Source organism: Sarcophilus harrisii, chromosome X, assembly GCF_902635505.1.
Source record: "Sarcophilus harrisii chromosome X, mSarHar1.11, whole genome shotgun sequence".
Lineage (NCBI taxonomy): Eukaryota > Metazoa > Chordata > Mammalia > Dasyuromorphia > Dasyuridae > Sarcophilus > Sarcophilus harrisii.
The window spans coordinates 32159074-32178414 of NC_045432.1; positions in this window are offsets into that span (position 1 = coordinate 32159074).

Consider the following 19341-nt stretch of genomic DNA (forward strand, 5'->3'; position numbering starts at 1 on the left):
TTATTTGCACACATCTTGCTTTCAACTGTAAGCCCTCCCTTCTTTTTATTTCTGATTTTCTCCCAGTCACACTGGACTCAAATATTGCAGTCATATTCAACTACGTCCTCTCCATCTGCACCATCCAATCTGTCAGTAGGTCCTATTAGAGCCTCTAAAATATCACACATATTTAACTCACTGTCATTTTCCCACTGGGACCTTCATCCTCTTACATCTGGATCCATCCTCACTCTGCCAAAAGAATCACCTACTCCTTCTACCATGTCGGTCCTTTTCTCAGAAGCATTCAGTGTTCCCCATTGCCTACAAAATTAATTTCAACTGTGTTGTTTAGCACTCAAGGCTCTTTCTAAGTGACCTCCTAAATCCTTCGTTCCATTATTCTAACCCCTCCCACCCAGCAACAGAAGTCCTTAGCTCCAGGGAGGGCAGATTTTTTGCTGTCCCCCAAAGATCATGTTCATGTCGACTTCTAAATCACTGTTCATGGGTTCCTCTTATATGAGCATTGTTTTATATGACAATGGATAGAGCACAAAACCTAAAGTTAGGAAAACCTGAGTTCAAATGCAACCTTAGGCATTTATTAGCTGTGTGACTAGCCAGAATAGCACCACATCTGCCAAGGTGGTTGTAAGTATCAAAAAAGATAATATTTGTAAAGCACTTAGCAAAATGCCTGGTATATACTAGGCACTTAATAAATGCTTGTTCCTTACTTACCTACAGAGTATACTTTCTGCTTATAGAAATCTCATTTTTTCAAGGCACAATTCAAGTCTCACCTCTTCAATGAAACTTTTCCTAACCATTCCACAGGAAAGAAAAAAGGAAGAAAATAAGCATTTATGATGTACCTACTATGTATCAGAAATGGTACTTAGCTGCTTTATATATATATTATCTCCTTTGATCTGAACAATGACCCTAGGAGGTAGGTATTATTATCTCCATTTTATATTTGAGGAAACTGAAGCAGATAGAAGTTAAATGATTTGCCTAGAGTCACACAGCTAGTAAGATGGCTCCCTCCATAGAATACTCTTATACTAATGTTCTAGATTTCCTGTTACACTGCACTGCATGGCTTCTTTGTTTTAAATTGTGATTTGACTTCCAGTTATGAGTTTCATAACTCATTCGAATGACTAAGAGTCAGATTACATGCTCTCTAATCCTAGCTTTCCTAGGATATATATGTATGTATGTCCTTGGAGAAGTCATTTTGAACCTTTCTGGGCTTCAGTTTCCCTTTCCAAAAATTACAGAAATGATCCCTTCTAGCTTTCTTCACTTCTCCCACAAGGCTAGTTCAGTACCAGTCACAGACAACACAATGTACAGTGCTTGATACTTTCATTGAATTTATCATAAACGGCATGGCTGCCGACCTGATAAGCACAGATCTGAAATGGATCACATGGGATAAAGTTGCTTTCCTTCCAAGCCTTCTCATGCCACTTGCCATCATATTCCAAACATTTAGGAGATTTTCCCTCTTAAAATCTGTTGATGGAACTATCCAAGAGAGCCAGGATACTTTGGACTATTTCAGCCTTCATTATACCTCCACTCTATTCCAGTTGCAGAATGGCAAAGGTGCCCTGTGTCCCAAACTAACACTGTTGATGTGTTTTAGTTTGGTTTTGCATGTACTCAAGCCCCAAGTATATCCTTTTCACCATTCTCACACAGCTAGCATCAAGACAGAAACTTCCAAAATCAACGAGTCACACAAGGCAATTCCTAGTTTATATAAAGTAACCATCTTGCCAAGTTGCAGCTCCCTGGGAACTTGACTTATAGGACTGGGCAGCTATTTGCATTGTTCCTGAGATGTCTGATTGCATCAGGTGAGGATTAGATGGATTCAATCCATCATCTCTTCATCTTCTAGCAACTTTCGAGATTCAGAAGTTTCCTTTGGTGATGAGTAGAGCTCAATATCAGTGTATTAGAAATAGTCTGGGCATGTGCTATTCACAGAAAGGTCAAGTACAGCCATTTCCAAATGGGGCAAAAGAGCATCCTTCCCTGTATGGTCAAGTTTGTGCTGTGGACAAATAAAGCTTGTTTTCAATTTCCTCCTGACACGGTCATTACTCCATCACACTTTCTAATTATCTTGTAATCTCAGCTCCTGCCCTGACCTTGGCGAACCTGTGAAAGATTTCACTTTAGGGTCATCTTCCTCCCATGGGATATTGAAAAGATCCTTGGATCAAAGTCATATGATATGGATTTTAATCCAAGCTCTTATCTCTCCTTATCTGTACAACTCTGAAAAGCTTCCCTCCCCAATTAGGGCATTTTTTTTCTTTATCTGTAAGATGAAGTGGAAGACTAGATGATTTCCAGCTCAAAAGCCTACTTCCCCTATCCCCTGCCCACCCCATGACTTCTTTATTTCTACAGAATACTATTTATACTTATTTATGTGTATTTATCCAACAAGGAGACTAGGTGGTACAATATAATGGCCTGAGTCTGGAGTAAGAAAGACCCGAGTTCAAATATGGCCTTAGACACTTCTTACCTGTGTGACCTAGGTAAATCATTTTAACTTCTATCTACCTCAGTTTCCTCAACTGTAAAATGAGGATTATAATATCATCTGCTTCTCAGGGTTCTTGTGAAGACTGAATAAGACAATTATCTATAAAATACTTAACACAGTCCCTGTAGGTACTCATTTAATAATGCTGATTTTCTTCTTTCCCTCAAATAAAATGGAAGGTCCTTGAGGACAGGGACTGTGTTTCCATTCTGAGATTATATCCTGGTACCCAGCATCATGCTGGAACATAGAAGATGCTTAATAAATGCTTAGTGATTGATTAATCAACCCTCTGAGCTCAGCTTACTTATTGGGAAGGTAGACATGTTAGGAAGGCCTCAGTCCTGTCTCACCCCTTCTTCCATCTCTTTGTTGCCACCCGCTCCCTAGACTCTCACATTATTCTCTCATGCAGGAAAGTAGAATCAAAATCTGGCAGAGTGACTGGATTCTACTTAGCTATATAGCTTTATCCATTCCCCAGACTGGTACAAACTGTTTGAGGGGACAGGAGTAGACAAGCCATTGAATTAGACATAAACAATATCACAAGGAGAGGGGGGAGCTATTTAATATTTAATTCTAGAGCTTCTGCTCTAGAAGTACTTTATGAAACTATATCAAGTAACACATTCATGGCGACATTGATTTTATTCCCTAAAATAAAGGCTAGCTTCTACAAACACTAAGCCTTCATATACTAGCGCCTTTATTATTCCTTGATACCCTTATATAGCCCACCAGAAATGCCTTCTGACTCCATGCTCCACTAATCAGTTGATTTTATAGTCAAGTGAACAGTACAGACCAAGGCTTCTTAAACTTGTTCTACTTGTGACCCTTTGCCTGAGAAATTTTTACATGACCCCAGGTATAGGTATATAAAATAGGCATATGAATCAAATATTTACTGATAATAAATCATAATTCTGTGATCTCCACATTCAGTTACAAGACCCCATTGGGGGTTGCACCCTACAGTTTAAGAAGCTGGAATGGAGAGGACTACCTTCAAATGTGGTCATGGGCAGCACCAGAACAGTTGCCCAGAATAAATATCAACATTCATCCCTAAAGGATAGTACAGCCTTTGAGAAAGTATTCAATCAGTGAGTACGTGGTCCATGGAGGGGGTCGTGAATGGGAGTTCAGGGATGGATGGTTTCCCATATGCCTTCAGCACTGTTGTTGGAAGAAGAGCAACAAGCTTAAATGGATGATGGCTAGGACTTGTGATCCTACTTTAGTTTGTCTTAATGATTATAATGGCATGAGTTTTGAAATACTTTAGAAACATACTAGGTACCCTACACGTCTTAAATGATTGAATCTTTGAGGCTATAAAAAATAGGAAAACCAAAGGAACATATTCAATCATGTTCACACTACCATCATAAAGTATTGTCTTAAAGGGACAATCAGGGAGGAAAATGGGATTAATAGGATCCAGGAAGACTAAATCACACTGGTATCTGTTTCATCGCATTGGAGAATGGGGTCGAGGAAGGAGGTGAGTAAAGGACCCCTGAGGCACTAAGCCACATTAAGAAAGGGAAATGCATTTGAGTAACATAGCCTCTAAGTTAATTTACTATCGTGTCCAATCACATGATGGCAAAAACAGATCAATATTCAACCTGTTGACATACCACAAATTTCATCCCCATGTCACATCCACAATGATAACAGGCCAACTAGTCTCCAAATGATCTTATTAGCATCATGCTATATGCCTAAATAATAATATACCTGGGGATTTGTAGGTAGTAAAATATGTCCTTATTGCTAATACTTGTGGGCCCTGAAAAATGGCTTACTTGTTGGGAATAAGCCAGACCATTAATTCTCACCGATAATTCAGGATGCAGAGTTAATACCTCAATTTAAGTATCTGGAAATAGTAGGAATTATAAACTGCAATTCCAGAAAGAGATAGAGGCTAAGACTATCTCCTTTCAAGGGCCAATGTTCTGACTTAATCGTGATTAACAGAAAAAAATAACAATATGGATTGAAAGGACAATAATACTACCTCCTGACTGTGCCAAGGAGAATCCTATGTTCTGTAAAAAGAGAGTTGGGATGAGGAAGAACAAGAAATAGAAGACACACACCCTTAAAAAGTTTAGAATCTCAAGATAATTCCAATAGACTTAGGATGGAAAGAGCCATCAACATTCAGAAAAAGAAATATGAAGACTTAATATAAATGGAAGCAAGAGTATTTTCTCCTTTTTGGTTTGTTTGCTTGCTTTTTATTTCTCGTGGTTTTTTCCCCTTTTGGCCTGATTTTTCTTGTACAACAAGACAAATAGAGAAATATGTTTAAAAGGATTGTACATGTTTAACCTACACGAGATTGCTTGCTCTTTTGGAGGGGAGGAGATAAGGCAGGGAGGAAGAAACATTTGGAACACAAAATCTTATAAAAATGAATGTTGAAAGCCATTTTTATGTATATTTTGAAAAAATAAAATACTATTGAGGAAAAAAGTTTAGAATCTATTCAGGCAGACGATAATATTGTTTTTTTATTTATTTATATAGCATTTTGGGGTTTGCAATGCACATTACATACATCATTTCATTTTTTCCCTACAGAATAACTTGTGAGGGAGTTGCTATTATTATCTCCATTTTACAAATTAGGAAATTGAGACTGAGAAGGTTTAAGTTCTGTGATCAGCTAGTAATTTTCTGAGAATGATGGTAGTGATAGTATTGGAATTAGATCCCAAGTTTTTTTGATTTCAATATAACACTTTATCCAATATACCAACCAATTTCAACATAAAGAGCATATATAAGAGAATTGACTTATTTGATGTAATAGCATCTAGTAAAATGATTTGATGCAATTCTGCTTCACTTAAATCCAATTCACACACAAGTCAAGACATGAGACACGATGCCATTGGTCTTCAAAAAACAAAGTAGAAGCAATAACAAGATCAACGACCAGAACAATTCAGTAAAGTGAGTAGAAATGGAGATAGAATTCTGTTAGGAGTCCTTAGGTTAGAATTCTAGCTCTGGGGGATGCTAGGCAAATAATATAATGTCTCTGGGCCTCAATTTTCTTTTCCGTAAAATGGGGCTTGGAATATTCCTCTTAAGATGGTAGCAAAAATGTTTCTAGAACAGTCCAATTTTTTCTAAACAAAATGGGAAAGATTTTAAAGTGCAGCAGACAGAACAATGATTAGGAATACAAAAGTACATTCTGCCATCCAAACCTACTTAGTCCCCATGATGAAGTACAGAGCAACATCAAAAACTGCCAGTAAACCACACCGTTAACAGATCACATCCCCTTGCTGAAAATCAATACAAAATATTTCCTTACAAAAGAGCATTTCATTGTCTATGGAAACGTAGAGGTAATGGTTATTTGCTAGTAATAAATCAAAAACTCTCCAGCCGAGGTTATTCAGGTTGCCAGTAATTTGAAAATTGATAAGCCTGGTGAGACTTTGAACCAGCAAATAATGGAGGCAATTAAGAAGGCAATTCTGTGCCTGCTAAGTGGAGAGGAAGGCAAAAGTATTGTTCTTATTTATCTATTTATTTAATCAAGGCTGGAAATTTCCTCTGGACCAGACTTTAAGAATATCTTGAAGGACCAAGCTGTGTCAATTGACACAGGGCATTTATTATCATTTTTATCCACAGGGCAAAAAAAAATGGAGATAGCAGGATGAACAATTTTGTGTGAGGGTTAATTGCTGTGTTTGGGCCTTCTACTGTTAATGGACGTTATGGAACCCCAGTACTGATGAAACATCTGCATTTCAGAAGAAAGAGAAATGGTATGTCTTAAGGAAAGCTTCTAGACCAGAAAATCTATCTGTGACCTGTGGTTGCTGTATATTTTATAAGATGGGATGGTCTGTATTAAGAACAAGCCCTCTCAGTCCCTGGAGAGTTATCTGCTTGGAAAGAAGTTGTTTTTGGTGGTACTTTATTCTGACTGAAGGTAAGAACAAATGTATGATTGATAGCAGATGATGATGGGTGAATCAGTGCCTCCCCATTCAAATGGAGCATGGTACATTGCATGATTCACAGCATCACAATGATATTGATAAAAACCCTTTCAGTAGGGAGAGAGAGGAGGAATATAGTTTTTTTAATAATCACTTTTTATTTTTGAAATATATGCAGATAGTTTTCAACATTCACTCTTATAAAACCTTGTGTTCCAAATTTTTCTCCCTCCTTTCCCTCACCCCTCCCCTAGACAGCAAGTAATCCAATAGAAGTTAAATATATGTAATTCTTCTATATATATTTCCACATTTACCATGCTACACAAGAAAAATCAGATTAAAAAGGGAAAAAATGAGAAAGAAAAAAGGAAGCAAACAACAATAAAAAAGGTGAAAATACTATGTTGTGCTCCACATTCAGTCCTCCCCCCCCACTTCTTTTTCTGGATGCAGATGGCTCTCTCCATCACAAGTCTATTAGAATCAGTCTGAATCAGGGAAGAATGTAGTTAATACAAATTTTTACAGTGTCTACTTCTTTTCCAAAGGGGAAAAAACACCCTAATTCCAATGTTAGCTCTCCTCTCCAAAACAATGTGCAGTGTTACAAATCCAATCTTTATGTGCAGATCTTTATTAGGGGACAATTCACATCAAAAAAAAATCAATGCTTGGGCGGTGCAATGGATAGAGCACTGATCCTGGAATCAAGAGAACCTGAGTTCAAGTCTGACCTCAGACAATGAGTAGTTGTATGACCCTGAGCAAGTCAGTTAAAACCAATTGCCTCCAAAACAAAAAGATCATTGCTTCAAAATTCACAGAATAGAAAGTATCATCTGAACAGAGTCAAAATCAGGACAGGGATTTGAATCATGGTAGCTAATTTATTAGAATTATTAAAATAAATGAAAAATTAGCAGATAATTGGGATGATGGGAAATAAGTTCCTCTGTTTCCTCTAAAGTCTCTCATATCTATATATCTCAACAGGACAATATTAATACCCCACATAGGACTGTAGACTCATACGATCATAGATTTGCTGATAAAGCATTTATTAAGTACTGATTATATGTCAAGCACTAGAGATAAAAATAGAAACAAGCATGATACTCCCTGCCCTTATGGAACTTACATTCTGCTTAGCAAAGAGAAGAAAGGGATTTCTATGAGTAGCTGATATGATTTCGATTAATTATTCTATAGCACTTAGGTGCTTCCATGCCCAATATGTTTGTCATTGATGGCAGAGGATATAGGGAATGCATGTGTATTGGGGGAGGATGATTATAATTATGATCAAATTCTTGTCGCTGGTCATTGAGCAAGAGGAGAAATACTATTAGGGAGATTCTGGAAAACTGCAAATCTTTGGAGCTAGAAGAGGATATTCAAAAACTCATGTAATCCAATTTACTCATGTTTGAGAAAAGTAAACTGAGGCCAGAGAATAGAAGAGAATTGATTAAGTTCACACAATAAATTACTAGCTCTCTAGTCCAAGAACCCAGATCTAAAGTCTCTTGATCCAATTACCTTTCAGGTTGATATTTCATAAGAAATTAACCCATGTTAATACCCATGTAGGATAGTCCCTCTATCATGTATCCCTGGCTCTGCCTAGAAAAATATGGGGATGGAATAAGACTAACTAAAGAGGCAGCTTCTGAATTCTGAATCCACAACAGTTGCAATGTGTAGAAAAATTCTGGGCAGCAAAATCCAAAGGGTCACCACTTATAAGAATTGGGGGCAAGTGAAGAGTGTTCAAAGAATACATGAAAACTAGAGCTTCTAAACTCAGCTTCTAGCTTTAGATCACTGATTCTATCATATGATCTTGGAAAAGTTTAATGTCTTTCCAGAGATGATGGTGATGATGATAATGGTCCCCATTCAAAAGCATTTACAAGACATGCTACACTTTATTAGTCACTGATCTAGAAATCCTCACTATCTAGAAGCAGTCAAGAACCTGGAAAGACAAGTTGAAATACTGGTTCTGTGGCCTTGAATAGAGATCACTTAACTTCAGCTTTCTCATCTGTAAAATAAGAGAGGTGACCTAGCTGACTTCTGGATTTCTCCTATTTCTATTGAAATCTATGCACTAATACCCTTTGACCCAGCAATACCATTACTAGGTTTATTTCCCACAGCGATCATAAAAAAGAAAAGGACCCAGATGTACAAAAAAAAATTCTAGCAGCTCTTTTTAGGGTGGCAAAACTCTGGAAATTGAGGGGATGGCCATCAGCTGGGGAATTGGCTGAATATGTTGTTGTACATCAATGTAATGGAATATCATTGTGCTATAAGAAATGATTAGCAGGTAGAGTTCAGAAAAATCTGAAAGGACTTACATGAACTGATGTCGAGCGAAGGGAGCAGAACCAGGAAAACACTGTACAACATTGTTTAATAATCAACTCAGCTCTTCTCAGCAATATAATGATCCAAGAAAATTCTAAAAGACTCGTGATGGAAAATGCTATTCACATCCAGAGAAAGAATAATATAGTCTGAATGTAGATAGAAGCATAATACTTACACTTTGGGGGTCTTGTTTGCTTATCGTGGCTTTTGTCTTTTTCCTTCACAATATGACTAATGTGGAAATAGGTTTAACGTGATTGCATATGTATAACCTATATCACATTATTTGCCACTTTGGCAAGGGGGATGGGAGAGAGAAGGAGGAAGAAAAAGATTCAAAATCTTGTAAAAAAAATGAATGTTGAGAAACTATCTTTAGATTAAATTGGAAAAAATAAAATACTATTTACACACAAAAAAAAATCTAAGCACTGTCAAAGGCCAGAGCCTCTCACAGATCCTGTTTATTCTTGATTTACACATATTTCTAACAAAGCAATTTATCTGGTTTCCTAGCCTAAAGCCAATCAGATGGAAAGTACGGTCGGTCTACTGAAGGCGCATTTACATCTAGAAGAAGTAACTATTACTAGCCTGACAGCCTCTTGAATAGTGACAGCATCTAAATTCAGGTCTTTCTTCTCTTTAAAACCATTCTTTCTAGTTTATCTACTGTCCTCTGTGTTGAGAATGATGGCCATGAGTTATCTAGAAAATGTTCAATTTTGTTCAGGACCCTCCATTCAAGAAGACAAGGAATCACATAGGTATTCTATTCCACCATTTTCCATCCATTCAAAAACAGTTTTGGTATTAACTAGGGTTAGTTTTATCAGACAGAAGATCTCAACCTCCAAAAGGAGAACGTATTTTGTTGCTCTGGGTGGCTCCTAAACTCTTGCCCATATATTGTATGTACATTTTCTATTTTCTTCTCTTAGTGCCTGTGGTTTTCCTTAAATAGAATGTAAGCTCTTGGAGAGCAGGGTCTTTCACTTTTCCTATTTCTGTATCCCTCACACTTAGCTCCATGCCTGGAACACAGTAGGCATTTAATGCTTGTTGGCCAATGGAAATGAACTGAATTCCTTGGTGCTAAGTTACAGTTTTCCTTTTTCTGTTTTTCAGGTTTACACACACACACACACACACACACACACACACAAACACACACAGACACACACACACACACACACTCACATATCACCCCAATGAGCATATGGTTCAAATTATAAAATTGACTCGAATCTAGATACACATAAATGAGAACTTCATTCCAAGTGTTTCTGTGGAAACAACAAAAACTAGCTGATTATGACTGACACCATTACAATCCCAGCTGGGTGTGTGTGGGGGTGGCTAACTGAATTCTAAGCAAGGGCAGCACTGTAGCCATTTAAATGTATCACACACATACACGCACACCTCACAAGACAAAGAACCCCCTCCAAGACTCAACCCACAAAGGGATATTGCTACAGGAGCAGAAATGGCATCAAAGCCCCCAACGTGTCATCCCTCCTTCCTAGCCCATCTCATCTTGCCCCTGTACCCTAATCGAACGTGGATCTCCCTGAGAATCCCGTGAGCCAAGCGAGCACAGCTGCACTTCCTCAGATAGAGCCACTGGAAAACTGGGCCTCGCCTCTCTGCTCCACAGAGCCCAGGTTCCAGGGCAGCAAACAGCTAGATGCAACAGAAATAACACAGGCCTCGCTTTGCCTTTGGCTAAGCCAATGGGAGCTTTGTCAGGATCCTTGCAGAGGAGACACTTTGGTGAAATGTCAGCAGCCGGCCCTCCAAATCAAGTTTGGCAGACAGAAGGCTCCGTTCTTTGCCTTAGATCCTTCGATCTGCTCTATTATTACATTATTCTCTTTCATATTTCAGTGGGCTTGTCCTACGGGTACGTGCTTTATGCCTACTTTCTTACAACTTACGATTCTTGCTATAAAACATTTATCTTCATGAAACTACCAAGAGTCTTTAATTTTAATAATACTTAAGGCTGGCAATATTGAGATTAACTTTTCTTTTCTATCCAGGCTGGAGAAGCATGGTTTAATAAGTTTAATAGATGAACTGACTTGGTTGTTTTGTCTGTCCTAATCACTTTATTTCTCAAAGAGGTGGAGAAGGTATCCCAAAGGAGAATTCCTCCCTAGGTTAGCTCAATTTTTCATCAGCTCCCTCTTTCTCGCCCATCTTGTTTAGTCATTTATCAGGCATCATGGCTGAGGAGAGCGGCTATTTCCAATTCTCTGTGTTGATGTTGTGTTCCCACATGGGAGCCATGCAAACAGGAAAAACACAAAAGCTGGGTGTGAAAACACCAGGTTCAGAGCACATCTTGCTAGCATATGGGCGATAAGCTTAAGTTTCTCAGTATTTATTGAGGGGGGTACACTCTAGGACCCAGGAGCAAGAATGAGAAATACCCTTAAGCCTTCCCTGTTTCCAAAGCCTGCTGGGCACAAGGGTGGAACTGACATGGCATTCTTTACCTACTTCCTTTGAGTTCAGCTAACCATCAATCCCACCTTGGCCTTTTGGCCAGCCCATAGGAATGGTGTGACGGTGGTTGGGGCTCAGGGTGGGGGGGAAGCGATTATACTCACCACTGCCCATGCTCATCTTGGGGAATCCATTTAGGAGCCACAAAGAATTGCCTTTAGACCCCAGAGCTACATGCTACTGCCCACCCTAGGCCTCTCCCAGACAGAGGATCCCATGATTTTGTTCTATTTCGTTTCTTCCATTCTGTCAAATACGCTGCTTTAGATGGTGAAGTTTCAGCACTCAACTAAATCCCATTTCCTCACTCTTTTTACAATGATATTTATTATGCTACTACTATGGTCAAAGCCCGAGGTTAAACTCTCCTTTTTCATGTTTTTTTTTTTAGCTAGGCTCACTAAATTGATCTTGGGAGAGCCTCCCAAAACCTTTGCTTAACTGAAGCAAGCAACGACATGTATCATCTCATCCAAAGCTTCTTAAATGATGGGGTCTCATAACTGAATGTGGGGGTCATGAAATTACAATTGATCATCAATAAATATTTGATTTGTATACATTTTTGATGTGCCTACATACCTGGAGTCGTGTAAAAATCTCTTAGATGAAAAGGGGCTGATGGGAAAAGTTTAAGAAGGCCTGCTCCAATGAATGTTTTAAGACCTTCAATTGGTACAGGTGGTGGTTGGGGAGAAATAGGAGGTTAGAAGAGATTCCAGGACCCTGGCCCTCTTGGGCAGAGACACTGAGAGGACACAGATTGCTGAGGGTGTTGGAAGCAAGAGGAGTAACTAATCTAGGGTGTCAAAATTAAGGAAATAATAATGATGAGGATTAATTATTGTTGTTCATTTGCTTCAGTCATATCCGACGCTTGGTAACCCCATTTGAGGTTTTCTTGGCAGAGATACTGGAGTGGTTTGCCTTTTCCTTTTCCTCATTTTATAAATGAGGAAACTGAGGCAAACAGGATGAAGTGACTTACTGACATAATAACAATAACAGCTTGTAAATGTTTGAGGTTGGAGTGAAATTCAAGTCTTCTTAAGTCAAGCCCTAAAGCTCTATCCACTGAGCCATTTAGCTGCCCCTTAATGATGGTGATACCTAAAGAATATCTGGCATTTATATGACACTTTAAAGATTTGTAAAATCCTTCAGATGTAGTTTTGCTTTTGTTCTTCACAACAATCCTGTAATGTAGGTGCCATTATTATCCCCATGTTACAGATAAGGAAAATGAGACTAAGAAACATTATTTCTACACTTTTGAAGGAGTGCAATTACTGTCAGCACCTTCTGAATTCTGGTACCATGAGGCAAAAATGGTGTTACCTTGAACCTAACTTTAACTCTGGTCAAAGCCTTCAAGTACTAGGTGTCCTGGGAAATTTCCCAGAAAGTCAAAGATATGGCTTCCACACTGAAAAAGCTATCAAATCACAGAAAATCATATCTGGAAGGGACCTCAGTGTCCAACAAGCCTAATCCCATATTTGAAAAAGATACTCTACCTCAACAAGCTGAGAAATTACTCTGTTTATAGAACTCTAACAAGGAAGAACCTACTACTTCCATTTTACATAGTAACTTGGAATCATTTTATTAAAAACAAAAGATAAGACCTTATGTCACCAGTTACAGTTGCACATTAAGGAATAATATGTATTCATTGTATATATATATATATATATATATATATATATATATTTGTGTGTGTGTGTCTGTGTGTGTGTGTGTGTCTACCTATCTATCTATTGATCGATCTATTGATCAATCTATTTAATCTCTGACAATATGTATGTGTGTATTTATCACGGAATCTCAGAGTTGGAGGGTTTCCGGTATGACCTATAACTAAACAGAAAACATTTCTGACAAACACCTAGACATCTTGTGCTTGTGGCCCAATAAACATTGCATTCGGAATCAGAATACTTAGGTTTACCTACTGACTCTTTTTATCACACACACACACACACACACACACACACACACACACACCTCACAAGACAAAGACCTCCCTTTGAGACAAAGACTCAACCCACAAAGGGATGGGAGCAGGAACTGTGATATTTCTGCAGGAGCAGAAATGGCATCAAAGCCCCCAACGTGTCATCCCTCCTCTTCCCTTGGGCTCAGTCATTTTATCAATGTTTGCATCCGTAAAAAAATGAGTGGGGTAAATTAAATGATCACCAAACTCCTTTCTAGCTCTATGAAGACTTTCTGTCCCAGTCCATCCCAAGGTACTCCATTCTACTTTGGGAGAGCATCCTGTTCTAATTGCTTGGACGTTTTCACTGACATCAAGCCAACATCTGCTTGTCTGTGATTTACACCAACCACAGCTACTTTTGCTCTCTGGGGCTAAGAAAATCAAGGGTCATTCTTTTATTTATTTTTATTTTACTTCTTTCTTTTCTCGTTCATTCGTTCGTTCGTTCGTTCCTTCCTTCCTTCCTTCCTGCCTTCCTGCCTTCCTTCCTTTCATTCAAATAATGGGAAACATGTATCATATCCTCCATCTTCCTTCCTCTAACACACAAAAAGTAGAAAAAGTGCCAAATTCCTTCAACCTATCCTTGTATGGCATAATCCCTAGTCCTTTTATGACCCTGATTCCCCTCCTCTGGATATGATTAGGTTTGTCACTGGCCCTTCGGATGATGTGCTGAAAACCAAGAACTCCATGTATGGCCTGACTAGAGCATGACATAGGAAAATGACTGCTGCCCTTGTTCTGAGCTTGTTTCTTCACCTATGGTAATTTTAGCTTTTTATTTGCCATTTCACACTGTTGAAAGGATCCAAAACGTTCTGGGGCAAACTATAACGTTGAACCAAATTTAATAAGATAAAATTTATCAGTAAGAAATGGAAACTCTTAGACTTGGTTCAGAATATATATATATATATATATATATATATATATATATATATATCACAAGAAAAAGATGGGGAAGAATGGCTAGAAAAAAAGATCTTGGGTTTATGGAAGACCATAAGCTCAGTAGGAGCAATGTGATATGACAGCTAAGGAAGCTGATTTAATCTTGGTCTGTATTAGATGAAACATTGTTTCCAAGGACAGGGAGGGAGCAGCCCCTCTGCACCCTATCCTAATCAATCTATATCTGGAGTGCTATGTTCAACTCTGGGTACCACATGTTTTGGAACACTGTTGACAAAATAGAGCGTTCTCAGCAGGGATGTGCTGGAGTCCGCTCAGACTGGGTCACAAGAGCCCATTGTTAAATTTTCATTGGGAGCATTTATACCTCAAAAAATCATCAAATGCTACAAATTTGGGCTTGATTTATTGGGTTAGTGAATATATAGAAAAAAGAAAGTAATGGCCAACATGTTAATGACGCAGATTAAACTTAAAAGTGTGACACATATTCTCAGAGCACCGGTTTTTAAACATTCATCTGCACATCCTGAGTTAGCAGTGATGATCAAAAACCTCATGCTCATGCTATATGAGTTGAAGCAAGTGAGGATGTTTAGTCTGGAGAAGAAAAGACAGAAGTAAAACAAATCTTGGTTTCAAGCCAGTTCCAAGTAGTTGTAAGGCTGCTGCATGGAGGATGGATTCAGCTCGTTCTGCCTGGCCCCAGAAGGCAGAATTGGAAGTAACAGGGAAAAGTTAATGAGTACACCAACTCAGGCTTGATGCAAGGAAATGTTTCCTAATGATTCAAGCTATCCCATCCTGGCAGGAGTCATTTGGGAGATGGGGCAGGTAGAGGGCCCTGCAGGGGATAGAGCACTGTGCTTGAAATCAAGAAGACTAGTTTTAATGAGTTCAGACACTTATTACATATGTGACCCTGAGCAAGTCACTTCTTTGTATTTGTCACAGTTTCCTTATCTATAAAATGAACTGGAAGAGGAGTTACAATAATATTATAGAAGAATTATTAAAGAAGGTATATCCTTAGAGATCTTAATCCTTTGTTACATCCTGGACCTCTTTAGCAATATGGTGAACCCTATGGACTCTGCCTTAGAATCATATTTTTTGTTGTTTTTAAATTCATAATTGAAGGGAATGCCAAATTTAATTATAGGTCAGTGACAATAAAGATATAATTTTTTTCCTATCCAAGTACACTGAGCCTCTAAAATCTATCCAATGACCATTTTGGGGGTCCATGTACACCAAGTTAATAACTTTTAGAGTAGAAATTTTCACATTTATTGCCCAAATTGGAACTAGAACACAGGTCCCTTTTCTTTTTTTTTTTATTATAGGTTTTTATTGACAACACATATGCATGGATAATTTTTCAACACTGACCTTTGCAAAAACTTCTGTTCCAACTTTTCCCCTCTTTCCCTCCACTCCCTCCCCTAGATGGCAGGTAGTCCCATACATGTTAAATATGTTAAAGTATATGTTAAATACAATATATGTGTATATATTTATATAGTTAACTTGCTGCCCAAGAAAAATCGGTAGATTTTTAGAAATCTTAGAAAGAAGGTAAAAAATAACCTGGGAAGAAAAACAAAAATGTAAGCAAACCATAACAGAAAGAGTGCAAATGCTATGTTGTGGTCCACACTCATTTCCCAGTGTTCTTTTGCTGGGTGTAACTGGTTCTGTTCATCATTGATCAATTGGAACTGATTTGAATCCTCTCATTGTTGAAGAGAGCCACTTCCATCAGAATTGAACCTCATATAGTAGTGTTGTCAAAGTGTACAATGACAGATCCCTTTTCTTACTGTAGCCCAAGATTGCATTTGCTTTATTCCTTGCCAGATCACACTGCTAACTCCCAGACCAGGGTTTTTTTCCACCACAAAACAATGATGAACCTAAAGATTTTTCAAGTAATTTCTAGTTTTGGACCCTAAAGAAGGTATGTCAAGCCAATAGACTTAGAAATAGTTCCATTTCATGGATGTAATTCCCAACTGCTATAGAGTGTTAGATTTTCTTGGGCTTAATAGATATCATTGCATGCATCACTATGTCAGGAACTGAGGGTGAGAATGGAGAAGGCAGCTCCAAGTCAGTATAAATGGAAATGTTCTCACACTAACATGAAAGCAAGAACGTATTGAGCTCACAGTAATTCCTATTTCCACTTATTTAGTCGATGGAATAGACCACTGATGTTTCAAACTGGCCCAGGAAAAATACATGTGTTTTTTTCAAGGAAATAGCACAACTGTTACAAATACCACTGAAAGAAGGCAAATCTCAACAAAATCAGTTCATTTGGGGTTTTCTCAGGCCGATCAGCTCTGCTCGTTAGTTCACTCTGTAAAACATTGCATGGTACCATGAATTCAAAGTACACATGAGGTGGGTCACTAGGTCTCAGGGATAGACATCCACAAGTCAGGGGAAAGGAGACGTTGTTGATGGCACATGCATCTCAGCCCTTGTCAACCAGGAGGTCAGCTCTGAATGTCCACTCCCCTGTGGCTGAATTGGAGGCATGTTCTTGAGATGGGAATGATGGCGATTTAAGAAAAAATTCAAATAATCTTTACTTATTAGAATATGGAAGGGTAATATGGATCTATGCTCAAAAGACTATCCATCTGTGTACACCCTTTGATCCAGCAGTGTCTCTACCGGGTCTGTATTCCGAAGAGATCATAAAAAGGGAAAGGACCCACATATTCATATGCATGTGCATGCATGGCTGCACGTGATGTCTGTGGCAGCCCTTTTTGTAATGGCAAGGAACTGGAAACTGAGTGCATGCCCACCAGTTGGGGAATGACTGACTAAGTTGTAGTATATGGATGTAGTGGAATATCATTATTCTGTAAGCAGAACCAAGAGAACATTGTACACAGTAACAACAAGATTACGTGAAGATCAACTGGGTTGAACTTGACTTGTTTCAACAATGAGGTGATTCAAGACAATTTCAATAGACTTGGGATGGAAAGAGCCATCCACTTCCAGAGAGAGAACTATGGAGACTGAATGTGGATCAAAGCAGAGGAATTTCATCTTTGTTGTTGTGCTGGTTTCTTTGCTTGCTTGTTTTTTCCTTTCTCATTTTTCCCTTTTTCCCTTCTTGCACAGCATGATAAATCTGGAAATGTTTAGAAAAGCTGCACATGTTAACCTATGTTGGATTACTTGCCGTCTAGGGGAGGGGGGAAGTGGGGAGGGAAGGAAAATTTGGAACGCAAGGTTTTGCAAGGGTGAATGTTGAAAACTATCTTTGCATGGCTTTTTGAGAAATAAAAAAGCTATTCTTATTTTTAAAAATATAAACTTAAATACAAAATGAAAAAAAAGAGTATGAATTCATTTTTTTTTCAAACAAAAAAAATGAAAATGGAGCTAGAGGATATAAAGTACAATATCCCCTGTTCTAATTTAAGAAATGTAGTCCCCAAGGCTTCTCATGTAGGATTCCTACAAAGGGGAAGAGAATGATAGCTAAAAATTATTGCTACTTATAGGGACACTTGTATAAGCCTTCCCTCATCTCCCAGATGGGAGTGATCTCTGTCGCAACTAATCTAAAATCTCTGGCTATCACTCTCAGACATTTGCCACATTTCATATGTAGGTGATTAGTCTACAGATGAGCCTTATTGCCCGTATTAGACTGTGAGTTGCTGGAGAACAGGAATATGATTTCTTTACTTCCTTGTGTATGGACCCATTAGAACAAAGACCCTTCTTCTTAACACTGATAATCTGCCTGTAAAGCTGTCTGGCTGTGAGCCATGCAAGTTCAGAAAGCCAGTGGGAGTATTTACAAAAGGCTTGCCTACACTCAGATGCTTTTTTTCCTACAAATTCCCTATCCCTTGATGCAAGGCATGAACACTGATTCTTGGCTTCTGACAAATGTTCTGATTTCACACAGGAGATGAATTGGGCCAGAAACACGAAAGGGAGTCCGAGTCATGGGGAGCTCACTGCCAAAGCCTATGAATCCTGAGCCTCCTGGCTTTTCCAATGACTTTTCCCAATAAGCCCTTGAGAACATTGACATGTGGCAAGATTTGTGACCTTACTCAGATGGGAGTCTCCTTCAATGATACATGTCTTAATAAATCCAAACCCTTTTACCCAGAGCAGCTTTTGCTCATGTTCTCCCTTAAGTCCCCCAAGAGTACTCTCTCCATTACGTTCAGGACCTTCCTCTCCAAATCCTGATGTGTCTGGACACCAATGGAGTATGTGGATTATCTACTAGTAATCCTTCTCTTTTACCTTATGAACAACACTACATTTCTCTGACGTTACTCTTTGCCTTCCTCTTTGGGAATCCTTGGCCGGAAATTCTTGTGTTTCAATAATGAGGAAATTCTTAAACTGATTCAGAGTATTCTCTGTTCTTCATGGTCTTTGTATGTATTTGTATGCACACAAACAGGGGGAAGTGACTCATCCAGGGTCACACAGCTATGAAGGGTCTGAAACCAGATTTGAACTCAGGAAGATGAGTCTTCCTGACTCTAGGCCTGACACCCTATCCACTGTAGCACTTAGCTGCCCTGGAGTCAGAGAACCCAAGTTCTAATCCTCCCTGAGTTCCTTATTACCCATGTGACTGGGCATCTCATTTTGACTTTCTTGGGCCTTGGTTTTTTTCTCACTTGTAAAATGATAAGTTTGGACTAATAGGTTCTGAAAACACTTTTCTGATCTTATATTCTTCCCGGAGCTTCTCACTTGGACAATGAGAGGGTTGGATGGGAAGGTCTCCGAAGTCCCATTCACCTCTACATCCATGATATGTTTTGCAAATGTACAGGTAATGGGACAGTAGGACCCTGGTAGTAGCATCTAAGTTTTGCTAAGCGCAGGAATTGTTAGGAATGGCCCACTTTCTCTCACAGGAATTTTCCATGTGGTCCACATCCAGTAAAATCTAAACTACTATGGACTTATTCTCT